The sequence below is a fragment of the Equus przewalskii genome, chromosome 21, assembly GCF_037783145.1.
Source record: "Equus przewalskii isolate Varuska chromosome 21, EquPr2, whole genome shotgun sequence".
Taxonomy (NCBI): Eukaryota; Metazoa; Chordata; class Mammalia; order Perissodactyla; family Equidae; genus Equus; species Equus przewalskii.
The window spans coordinates 27,861,964-27,873,396 of record NC_091851.1 but is presented as its reverse complement, the minus strand read 5'-3'; the positions used below and the strand labels follow the sequence as shown (position 1 = coordinate 27,873,396).

The 11,433-nt window shown below is 52.5% G+C and overlaps 1 long non-coding RNA gene across 1 annotated transcript; it reads right to left on the bottom strand.

The window, feature by feature from the left end:
* Nucleotides 1–449: 449 nt before the first annotated feature.
* On the bottom strand, nucleotides 450–3,727 carry LOC139078113 (uncharacterized). The gene is made up of 2 exons (XR_011530873.1): nucleotides 3,481–3,727; nucleotides 450–724 (listed from the first exon to the last, which is right to left on the bottom strand). It is a non-coding gene; the product is annotated as an uncharacterized lncRNA (long non-coding RNA).
* Nucleotides 3,728–11,433: the final 7,706 nt, after the last annotated feature.

Sequence of the window (11,433 nt, the reverse complement as noted above, 5' to 3'; positions counted from 1 at the left end):
CAGCGCCCTCCCCCTGAAGCTGCCCTCCCCCTGCTTCTCCCCAGAAAGTCATTTTTCATCCCCAAAGTCATTTGGCTTAGAGAGGAGGGGGAGACGCCGTGGCAGGGTCTGTATTGTGCCTGCCCTGCCGCCATCCATCACCCGGCCGACAGGAACTCACCTCCCACAAATAAAGTTATGACAAGCGTCCCCAACCCATTCTTTCAGCCGTCGCCTCCCTGTTTCCATCATCTCTGACATTATAAGCCATCAGCCAAGCTGTTTGTCATGCTTCTGACAGGGCCTTGGCAACTCGGGCAGGAGGGCTGTGCTAAAGTGCGCTGGACTCAAGGGTGGGTGTCCCACTCCCGCCCGCCATTGGTGATCTGGAGCTATTTCACATACGCTCTGAGAAAGGGTTTCTCCCCCTGGGGCAGGGGGCCAGAGGTGGAACAGAACTGGAGAAGAACTGAACATTCATTCATTTATTCACTCAGCAAACATTAGTGAATGTCCCTACAGTGCCTGAATCTGTGTTAGGCACAGCTGCAGCCACAGAGAGGAATCGTGCGGAGTCCTTGTCCTTGAGCAGCGCCAGGTCCAGTGAGGGAGTGGAAAACAAGCCATGTCAACAGACAGTGCCAGCACAGCTGTGGTGGAGGCAGTCTCGGATGACTATGGGAGCACAGAAAAGGGTAGGAACATAGGGAAGGCTTCCTGGAGGAGGTGGCCTTAGAGCTGAGACCTGCAGAACAAGGAGGAAAGTTGTGAGGGGACAGTGTGAGCGATTCTCTGAAAGGTCACCTTTCTTTTCTGCAGGTTTGTCTATTTATAAGCCCCAAAAGGCAGAGTTGAGTGAAGGTTTAGGAAAAGGAAGAGGATCCTATTCCAGGCAAATGGAACGGCATGTGCAAAGGTCCTGTATTAGTTTCCTATGGCTGTCGTAACGAACTAGTTTCCTATGGCTGTCATAACAAACTACCACAAAGTTGGTGACCCCAAACAACAGAAATTTATTCCCTCACAGTAAATTCTGGAGGCCAGAGGCCTAAAATCCCAGCATCAGCAGGGCTGGTACTTTCTGTAGGCTCGGAGAGAGAATGCATTTCATGCCTCTTTGCTAACTTCTGATGGTTGTCGGCAACCTTCGCTGTTTCTTCTTCCTTTTTTTTTTTTTTTGGAGGAAGATTAGCCCTGAGCTAACATTTGCTGCCAATCCTTTCTTTTTTTTTGCTGAGGAAGACTGGCCCGAGCTAACTAACGTCCATGCCCATCTTCCTCTACTTTATATGTGGGACACTTACCACAGCATGGCTTGCCAAGTGGTGCCATGTCCGCACCCGGGACCCGAATGGGTGAACCCTGGGCTGCCAAGAAGCGGAACGTGTGAACTTAACTGCTGTGCCACCGGGCCAGCCCCAGCCTTGCTGTTTCTCGGCTTAGAAATGCATCACAGCCATCTCCGCCTCTGCTCTCCGGCTTCCCATGGCCATCCGCCTGTGTCTCGGTCTCAAGTCTCCCTCTCCTTTCTCTTATAAGGACACCTGCCATTGCATTTAGAGCCCACTCTAAACCCAGGATGATCTCATCTCAAGATTCTTAACTTAATTACATCTTCAAAGAACTTATCTCCAAACAAGCTCACCTCCGCAGGCGCCTGGGCTTGGGCCGTGGACGGACCTTTTTTAGGAGGAAGGACACTCTTCACCCGAGTGCAGACCAGAGGCAAGAGACAGAGCAGCTAAACGCCGCGGGAACATTGAGACCGGCCAAGGTCAGATCCCATCTCTGCTACTAATGAGCCCTACGACCTGGACCGAGGCCTTTGACCTCTCTGAGCCTCAGTTCGCTCACCTACAATGTGAACTGCCCTCCGCACCTCTTAGGACTCTGGTGAGAGCGAAACGCAGTCCTTCCACTAGATGGGAGCCCCTCCACGGGAGTGCACCAGTCAGGGCCCTTTCGATTGTCAGAGACAGAAACCAACCCACACTGGCCTAAGCAGAAAGAGGATTTGTTAGCTTCCGTAGGGAAAAAGCCCAGGAACATCACTGCTCCGGGCTCTGCTGGATTCAGGGGCCTGGATGACGCGTTCAGGACCCAGTTTCTTTCCTCCTAGCCCCTCTGTCTCGTGCTGTGCTGCTCCGTTTTCAGGTTTCCTGAGGGTGGCTTTGCGCTGGGTATCTTTTTCGGGTCCTGCAGATCTGCTCTCTCCCCTGGTCCACTCTGCTCTGTGGCTTGGGGGCTGACCTGCACGGACTCTATCAGCAGGCTCCCTTGCCCTCTGGCTTCCACAAGTTTTCAGCCAATGGGAGGCAAAGGAGGGCAATCCGAGGGAGGGAGGAGATGAGTGTAGACTATTTTCCCCTCCCGGGTTCCTCTCTGTCAGCTCCCTCTACCAAGGGCCCCAGCTCCTGTCAGGCAGCTGCCTCTTGGAGGCACAGCTACTCTCCCTGGATTCTAGTAACCACACCCTGCTCTTGTCCTTCAGGCTTAGGGGTGCTGAATTCCCACCCTCATTACCAACCCAAAGAACTGCACCATCATTTGTTGGATCCCGGAAATACTGTCAGCTGACAACGTTGCAAATAGCCCATTTGTTAGCCCCTCCTGAAATTACAGTTTGGGAGGAACTGTTTCCTTTAGGGGCCCTGCCTGACACACCCAGCAGCTAGTGGCTCTGCTTGACCCTCCTCTCCAGGTGGTGAGGAAGCCCCAGGTGTAGACTGTTACATTGGTGGCCCTCAGTGAACCGTGCCTCCCGGGACTTGTGCCTGTGAGTCCTCTCCTGCACGGAACACTGGGCTTGACCATGTGACTGGCTTTGGCCAGTGGAATATTAGCATCTGTGATGCAAGTTGAGGCCTCATAAACACTTGTACGTTTGTGCTGACGTCTCGGCATGCTCCCTCTTGGGGTCCTGTTGCCAGGCTGTAAGGAAGTCAGACTTTCTTGCTGAAGAGCTACCGGGTGGAGAGGTCTGGGAAGATGACACGCCACATGGAAAAAAAGGCTTTACAGAGGAGAACCGCGGTACCCCAGCTAACAGTCACCACGAAGGTTCCAGACCCCGAGAGAGGCCTTTGTAATAAGGGGCAATGACGGCCTGCCCTAGTGAGGGGAGGTGTTTAACACTAACATTGTTTAGAATTACCTGCATCCAGTGACGGTAAAAAGCAGATTGACTTTTAGTCAGTGTTATCATTTCTAAATTTTCTGCGAAAAATGCTTCTCCTTATTGCCTGCACCTGGGGTGGACCACTCCCATCTCCTCTACTTTTGCCCCCCGGCCCCTGACCCTCTCCCTGGGCTATTATTAGTTCTTGGCCCTTCCAGTCCAGCCGCAGCTGCATGGAGCCATATGAGTGCCCCCAGCCAGCACCATATGGAACACGGGCACCACTGTCAACCTACAGAATCATGAGAAATAATAAACCATTGTTTCTTTAAGCCACTAGTTTTGGGGCGGTTTGTTACACAGCGTAAATAACTGAAACATACCAGCAGCTCCACGTCTGCATTGTTGCAGGTTCAAGTGCAGCTAGAAAGAGCAAGACTTGTGGCAGCTCCTGCAAAGGTTTTGGAATTCGCTCTGATTGGTCCCCTTCAGGTCATGAGCTAGCTATGAACCAACTGTCTGGCCAGGGAAACGTGATGCGCTGATTGGCTTAGCCTGGGTCACATGCTTGTCCCAGAGCAGGACGTGGAGCCGCACCTGGACCTCGTGGACTTAGCCAGGTCAGGGGTCCTAAAGGAAGATGAGGGAAAAGACGGCTGGATGCTGAGGACCCTTGTCGGGTAAAGCTTGGGGGAAATTATCCTTGGTGCTCCCATCCAGCCACCGTTCCCTCCGAAAGGAATGTATAAAAATGGATCCCCAGTGCCAAGGACCCCTATGGTCTGGTGAGGAGACCGTAAAACTTTGGCCATGGACAGACCTGGCTTCTAATTCTGACTTCCCTTCTGAAAGATGCTCTGGGCAAGTTGCTCAACCTCTGAGAACTCATCTGTCAAACAGGTCAGTTAACTCCTGCACAGCTGCGAGCGGCAGTGGGAGGGGTTCAATCACATCCTGGCTGTTGGGGTGGGCAAAGAGAGGGGCTGCCCAGGCACGCCTTCGAGGAAGGGCTTGCTGCTGGGCTCGGGGAGTGCCATCAGCTCTTTCAGGTCTGCCTCCGCAGCAGAGAGCCGCCCAGCCTGCGGTCACACCTTTCCCAGGGCAGCCAGTATCTGGTGACTGCCCCAGGGGTTGAAAGGTTTGGCCATTTCGGCAGGTGCAGGACAGCCCCGCCAGGCAGTGCTCATCCAGAGCGCCCTGCCGTCTTGGCTGAGGCTTCGCGGAGCCTGCGTCCGTTGACTTCTCCCCCTGTCCAATCCTGCTTGCTTTCTTTGCTTTCACAGGTGTCAGGTGTCGATCCCTAATCAATGTCTTGCACCCCGAGCTCTGCTTATGGAGATCCCAACCTGTGATAGATGTCAAGTGCTCAACCCACGCTTGGCATTTGGTCGGCAGTTGGTAAAGGTTTGCGGAGGGAAAATTGGCTCCTCGCTCAGGAGAATGAGAAAAAGGAAATAGCAGGTGCGGACGCGAGGGAGGCCGGTGCGGGAACTGCCAGGCCTTCAGCAGCTGCCGTCGAGGAAGGGGCCTGCAGGCTGGCAGAGGCCACTGCATCGTCAGAGGGGAGAGGAAGGTCTCTCCAGGGGCACCCTCTCTAACTTCGAGCTCTCAGCCCCCTGTCACCAAGCAAATAGATCGATTATGAATGAAGCTCGAAGACAGGGGCATGTTGGAACTTTCCTCCACGCTGGTCCCAGTCCCAAATGGCCCGTCTGGGGTCCTGAGGCCTCATGGCCCCTGGTAGCAGAGACTGCTCAAGTCCTAAAGCAGAGACCCCCTCCCTTGTTTGTAGAAACTTAGAGTTCTAGAATCTTGGAAGGGGAGAGTCAGCATTCCAGGGCCTTTGTCACAAAACTGTCAACTCTGGAGTCTTGGAACAAGGGCCTCTCTGGATTAAAGGATGCCAGTATTTTCAGGCCGGAAAGGACCACGCACGCTCTTCATTGGAGCATTTCTCTCTCCCCGAACTGACTGCAGACCCCCACTGTGCGGCCTGCAGGCACGAACCACCTTCCTGTAGGCAGGGTGGGCAGACCCCAGGCTGCCAGGTGCTGGGTGTAGAATCAAGGCCGAACAGGAGGAAAGCAGACCCTACAGGAGGGGGACACTTAGACAGGAGGGAGGTGTCACAGCTGCACAGAGCAGTGTGTGGAGAGAGGGTGAAGAGCATTCGTTGTGTGGGAGGGACTGTCTTTGTGCAAGTGAGGGCTTCAAATGCCATAATGCACAGAAAGCACCGGACAGGCACATGGCAGGCACTTAATAAACGTTCCTTCACTTCCCTTTCTCTTCTACCCTCAGTTCTCTGTTCCCTATATTTCTGCATTATCCACATTCACGCTGAGGAGTTTTGGGAAAATATGAGGTTATCTGGAAGGGAGACACTGAACTGATTCCCTCCACCCAGGAAACATCCCCATCACAATGTATGGGGATGTGTCCCCCGTACAGGCCAGGACTCTCTATGGGAGCAGGAGGATGGATGAATGATTGCAGCAGGGGGATATTTGAACTGGGTTTTGTGAGTAGAAGAGGAGTTTACCAGGCAGAGAAGGTGGTGGTGAGAGGAGGGGAATTCTGTGTACTTTCTGAGCCTGTTAAATGAGTTGCTAAGGTCTCCTCTGACTTTCTAGTCCGTATCTTAGAGATGAATTCAAGCAGCTACCCACCATGACTTTACAAACGGGAAAACTGATGGACGTGGCTGTATCCATGCAATCGTCACATTTATTTCCTGTTACGAAAATCCCAGGAATAAGAAAGGAACAATGATGTGTCCTGAGCCCAAGTTAGACGTGGAGATAGAGAGATGTTTTCAAGAGTCAGGGACCAAAATGAGGAAAATAAGGGAGCTTTTGATAAAGCTAACTTTATTTCACCTAAGGGACTATCTTCATTCTGAGATCATGTTCTTCCTACTGAGGGAGTGTTTAAAATGTCCTTCCATGTAGGAAATCATGGTGATTGTCAATCAGATTTTAAAAATGTTTTTACTTGGCAGAATAAAAGGTGAGTAACCCTATATTGGTTCTCAGAAATTTTTTTTATATTGTACCAGTCCGTAAAACCTCAGATTTTCAGAACCACTACGTCGGAAGCCATTGGGGTCAGGAGGTATGTGTGCCATCCCTCCTCATCCCTCAGGCTCTGCTCCGTGTCACCTCCCCGGCCCGCCCCGACAGCCCTGCTGAAGGAGCGTCTCTCCCTCCCCTCGTTTCTCTCTGCTCCAGCTCCCCGTTTCTTCCCTTCAGAAACTCATCACTCTCTGAAAGCATCTTGTTAATTTGCAGATACGCTTATTTATTGTCCGTCTTCTCTATTTGAACAGAAGCAGCACAAGATCAGGGACCTTGTCGGCCCTATTCAGACACTCTCCCCGGCACCTAGCACAGTTCTTGGCACATAGTAGGTGCTGGGGAAGTGTTTGCTGAAGGAAGGAAGGAGGGAGGGAGGCGGGGAGGGAGAGAGGGAAAGAGGAAGGAAGGAAGGGAGGAAGGAGAGGATGGGGGAAGGGAGGGAGGGAGGCGGGGAGGGAGAGAGGGAAAAGGGGAAGGAAGGAAGGGGGAAAGAAGGAAGGAAGGAAGGAACAGAGGGAGGAGGGGAGGAAGGAAGGAAGGGCCGTGGAGCTTGGCCACTCAGGCTGGAGAACATCAGGGCAGCAGGGGTGGAAGACGCTGTGGGTGCCCCCTGTCAGAGCCCGCATCCTACCTCTCAGGTGTAGCCGTGGCACACGGGCCCCATGCACCCTGGCAGCATCCTCCCTCAAGTGCCCACCCGGTCTCTTAGCTTTTCCACCTCAAGGCTTTCTTGCAAGCCCTGGCCCCTCGCTCAGCCCACCCATAAGCACAGCCCGGAGGTACGAGGAAGTTAATGCCCCCAGGACAATGCTTAACCCTGGGGGGATGGGAGTTGGTGGATAAGCGCCTCAGCCTTCTATCCTTTGGATGAACGACTCTACACAGACTCAGAGGGTCCCCTAGTTGCCCAGAGTGTCCACCAACTCCTTCCCTGTCTCCCTACTCCCCCACTCCTGCTTCCTGTGATCACTTCCCAAGGAAATTAATTGTACCCAAGTCCTTGTCTCAGGCTCCGCTTTGGGGGAACATCATCCGAGTCAGGCTGGCTCGCTCCCTTGCGTCTCTGAAATTCCCTTTCGCTCATCCTCCTCTCTGAATCCCAAGTTCCATCTGCCCTGCTCTTCCCAGGTGACTTCTAAAGAAATGCCCCCTCTCGCAGCCTTCTCCCCTTCTCGGGTGAACAAGCTGGCAGGCGTTGACCATCTTCCAGCCTAGCCCTAGTTCTGAGAAATTTTGATGACGGGACTTGGCTGGGCACCTGGGGGTCTGGGCGCCTCGGAGGCAGGAAGGGAGAGAGGAGCTTCTCTAAATGGGGCTGCGATGAGTAAATCATTTGCTGTCCCCTGTGCTCCTCCTCGGCTTTTGTTCCTTGGCTGAGATGTTGCCTCCAATCCGTTATCTTCCCTTTCTGAGGGAAAGAGATCAGCCGCCCCAGCCCACAGCCACCTTAGCAGGAATGCCGAGCTGGGCTGGGCTGAAGCAGTAGGACAGCCCAGTGTGAGTAGAGAACTTTACAGTTTGCAAAGCACTTTACAGGCTTAGACCTATTTATAAAGCCTTCTCCTGTTTACTAAGCACTTCATTATTATTATCATTGTTATTATTACTGATGTCGTTTTAATGCAAATGTTTTTTAACCTCAGGGATAAATTCTTTCCCCTTATACCTCTTCTCACGGCTAGAGAAGTCATGTAACTGAAATTCTTTCATTCATTCATTCACCTTTTGATAGCTTCTCTTGTCCAGACCCTGAGGGTACAAGATGGAGCTCTTCCCACCAGAAGCTTGCAGCCTGGTAGGAAGTGTATTGGTCAGTGTCTAACCAGGAAACACTTGAATATTCGCAAAAAAGGAACTTTAGTCTAGGGACTGGAGGGTGATGGGAGAGCCAAGAAGCCAGCTGGAGACAGAGAAGCAGCCTAAAGACTAGTAACAGCAGGAGCCGGCCCTACCCCCGGACCCGAGGGACAGAAGGTGGAGGAGGTAGTGCGGCCAGCCCAGGAGCAGGGTCACTTGGTGGAATATGGAACAACAGAGCTACGGGGGAGCTGGAGACACAGAGGAGACACAGCCACTGCTGGAGATGCTGCCCAAGGCGGAGAGGGAAAAATATCCTGGCCCTTCCCTTCCTTCTGCCTTCCAATCTCCTACCAGCACCTCCCATTGGCCAAACCCAGCTGGTAACCAGCCATCCCAGACGGCTGCGAGATGCAGCCTGCAGGCTCAGCACCCCTGTGACATAGAGCGCAGCGGCAGAAGAGGGAGGACTGAAGAGAGCAGGGTGAGCAGGAGACACTATGTGAGAAGTCTTAGGAGCGGGTAGGAGCTCGGTGCTGGAGAACACAAGGAAAGAGTCGTGGCTCACTAGGAGAAACCAGACAATGGGCAGTCGATTGGAGCTGGGCTTTGAAGGATGAGCAGAAGTTTGCTGAGCATTAAAGTAGTGAGGTGCAGTCTAATAGTGGTACATAGACAGAGGTGCACCAGTTGAGGATGTTTGACTATAAGTTACAGAAAATTCCCACCCCAGGCCTTCACTCTTGCTGGTCCCGCTGCTCAGGACGCTCTTCCTCTTCACTCTGGTCCAAATTCTTCTTGCCTCAAATGCCACCCCTTCAGTCACCTTTCCCTAAACCCCAGAGCCGGAAGCCACCTTCCAGCACCCCCTCATGGCCTTGGCATCTGCTGATGTGCCAGTAACTTGCCTTCCTGCTTCACCTTTCCCGTCAGCCACGAGCTCCTGGCAGCAGGGAGCTGCATCTCTGTCCCCTCTGCTCCCTCTCAGAGCCTAGCACTGTGCCAGCCACCTGCTAGGCACTAATAATACGTGTTCAATGAATGAATAAATAAGTGAATAAAAGAGTCAACAGATCCATACATTCATCTCCACTTGGACTACCACCCGTGACATCTGCCATAACAACGGCCCTTCGTATTGCATTTATGTATCAGCTTCCATGCTAGGTTGCATAAGGGACCTCCCTGGAACCTCCCCAGCCGTCCACTGGGTGATCAGCATTGTCATCTGCATTTTACAGAGGAGGAAACTGAGGCTTATAAAAGTTAAGCAACTTGCTGAAGTCATCCAACTCTTAAGAGGCAAAACCAAGATTGAGGTTTGACCCTACTCGCTGTGTGAACTTGGAGAAGTCATTTCAAGATTCTGAGCAGAGCTCTGTCCAAGCCCAGGCTCCTTGGGTCTTCCCAGGCCAGCCGCGGTTAACCTTCTGTGCTCAGCCACAATCGGAAAGAACAATGAGAAGAGCCTCTCATGTTGACTGAGCACTTATCACACGTCCGATGCTGGGCCCGACACTTCACACTCTTTACACTGAAATTCTCTGACTCTCTCTACACTGAAGTCACTGAATCCTGCAAGGTGGATATTCTTGTCTTCACTTTGCAGATAAGGAAACAGAGGCTGCAGAATCAGTCAGTCAAGGAGTCAACAAATATTTGCCCAGCATCTCCTCTGTGCTGGCCATTGTTAGATGCTGGGGACACAGGGAGGACCGGAACAGCTGTGGCACCCGCCCCCACGGAGCTGACAGTCTATGGGGAGAAACAGACCCAGAAAAACTAATTAGAAATGATTGTGAACTCCCACATCCTGGTTGTAACAGGAGGTGTGTACTGAAGAACGTAATCTAGTCTAGGGAGCCAGGGTAGGCTTCCTGGAGGAGGTGACAGTTAAGCTGAGGGTGAAGGGTGAGCAGGCATTACTTAGACTGCATGTCACAAACTCTCACCTGTGTGGGGGACTGTGATCAAGTGCTTACCCATGTCTCGTGTCTGGCTTGGCCCAATCTCCCAGCATCCCCTGGAGGCGCCCCCTGTCGCCAGCCATGTATGGACACACTCTTGGCTGGGACAATGGGCTGGCCCACCACTGGGCCTGGCCATATCTCCTAGGCTCCTGTTGGTGAGTGATTCCTGCCAGGGCCAGAGCACCTGGAATGAATTCAACCCCAGCACGAGCCAGTGCCTTCCGGAATGGCCCGACTGGCACAGAGGCTTGTCCTCCAGGCCCTGCTGGCGGCCTGGAGCCTTGGCAGACAGTCAGGAGGAGGCGGCTGGGAGGGAAGACAAAGAGAATTCAATTTCCATTTTGCTGCTAGTTCCCTGTTTCCAGTCCAGATGCCTCCAGATCTAATTCCAAATAAATAATTGTACCGAGTAACCCGGGTCCCTTGGTGATTAAGTAAACACGCCGAGGCGGTGGAAATTGAATTAGTGCGGTGTGCTCAGCCATTATTACCCGCCCCTTCTCATGAATATTAATGAGGGGTTATTAAGAAATGTAAATGCTGCCTCAGGGGGTGGGAGGATGGGGGTGGGGGTCAGGGTGAGAGGACAGACCATTCAGAAGGCAGCGTGATTGAAGGCATTTTAAAAATTATGTCAGATTTTTCTCTTCCGTGCCGTGGCAGTGTTTCCAGACGCTTCATTTTTATTAAAACGAGGGTAAGGGAACAAATTTTAATTGGAGGATAAAATTAGCATTTTCCAAGCAGCCTTGGTGGCAGCAAGGACATATTTTACCAGAAAATGGACATTCGGGGCGGGGCGGGGCGGGTTTGGGGGAACCGTGTCTGATGGACGATTAGTTCTCTCAGTTCATCTCCAGGCAATGGAGTAAACAAATTAATCTCTGAACGAGGAGCAGCCTGGAAGAGGATGGAAGCCTGGAGGAGCCAGCAGTGTCTTTGCTGGGAAGCCATGAGGTGTCACCAAGGCCTAGGAGCTCCTTTACTGCTGGCTCAGAGAGGTTAGGCACTTGTCTGAGGTCACACAGCAAGGTAGGGCTCTCCGGCTGGGTTCTGTGGGCATGGTGAAGGTTGGGAATGGGGCTGCATCTGCCAGACAATCTTTGGGCAGAGAGACAGCCTCTCCTTCTCCACCTTTATCACTTTACCTCCAGGACCCTCTGGTTGTCTCACCTCTGTGGCTCTAACTTCTGTCCTCACCATTCCTCCCCAATCTGTGCTGCCAGGTTCATCTCCCTACTTTCACTACATCCTATTTCTGCTCTATAACTTTCGATGGCTGACTATTGCCCTTTTGCAATATTGCCCTTTTATTGCTCACTTTTTTCCCTGGCACTTAAGTCCCTCCAGGATCTGACCACACTCCACTTATCCTAAGCACCACTGTTCCTCGTGGCTGCAATCAGATGCATCTAGGAAGGTGGGATGGGAAGAAAGGAAGGTGGGAAGACAGGAAAGAAGAGAGGAAGGAAGAGAGGGAAAGAGGAAAGAA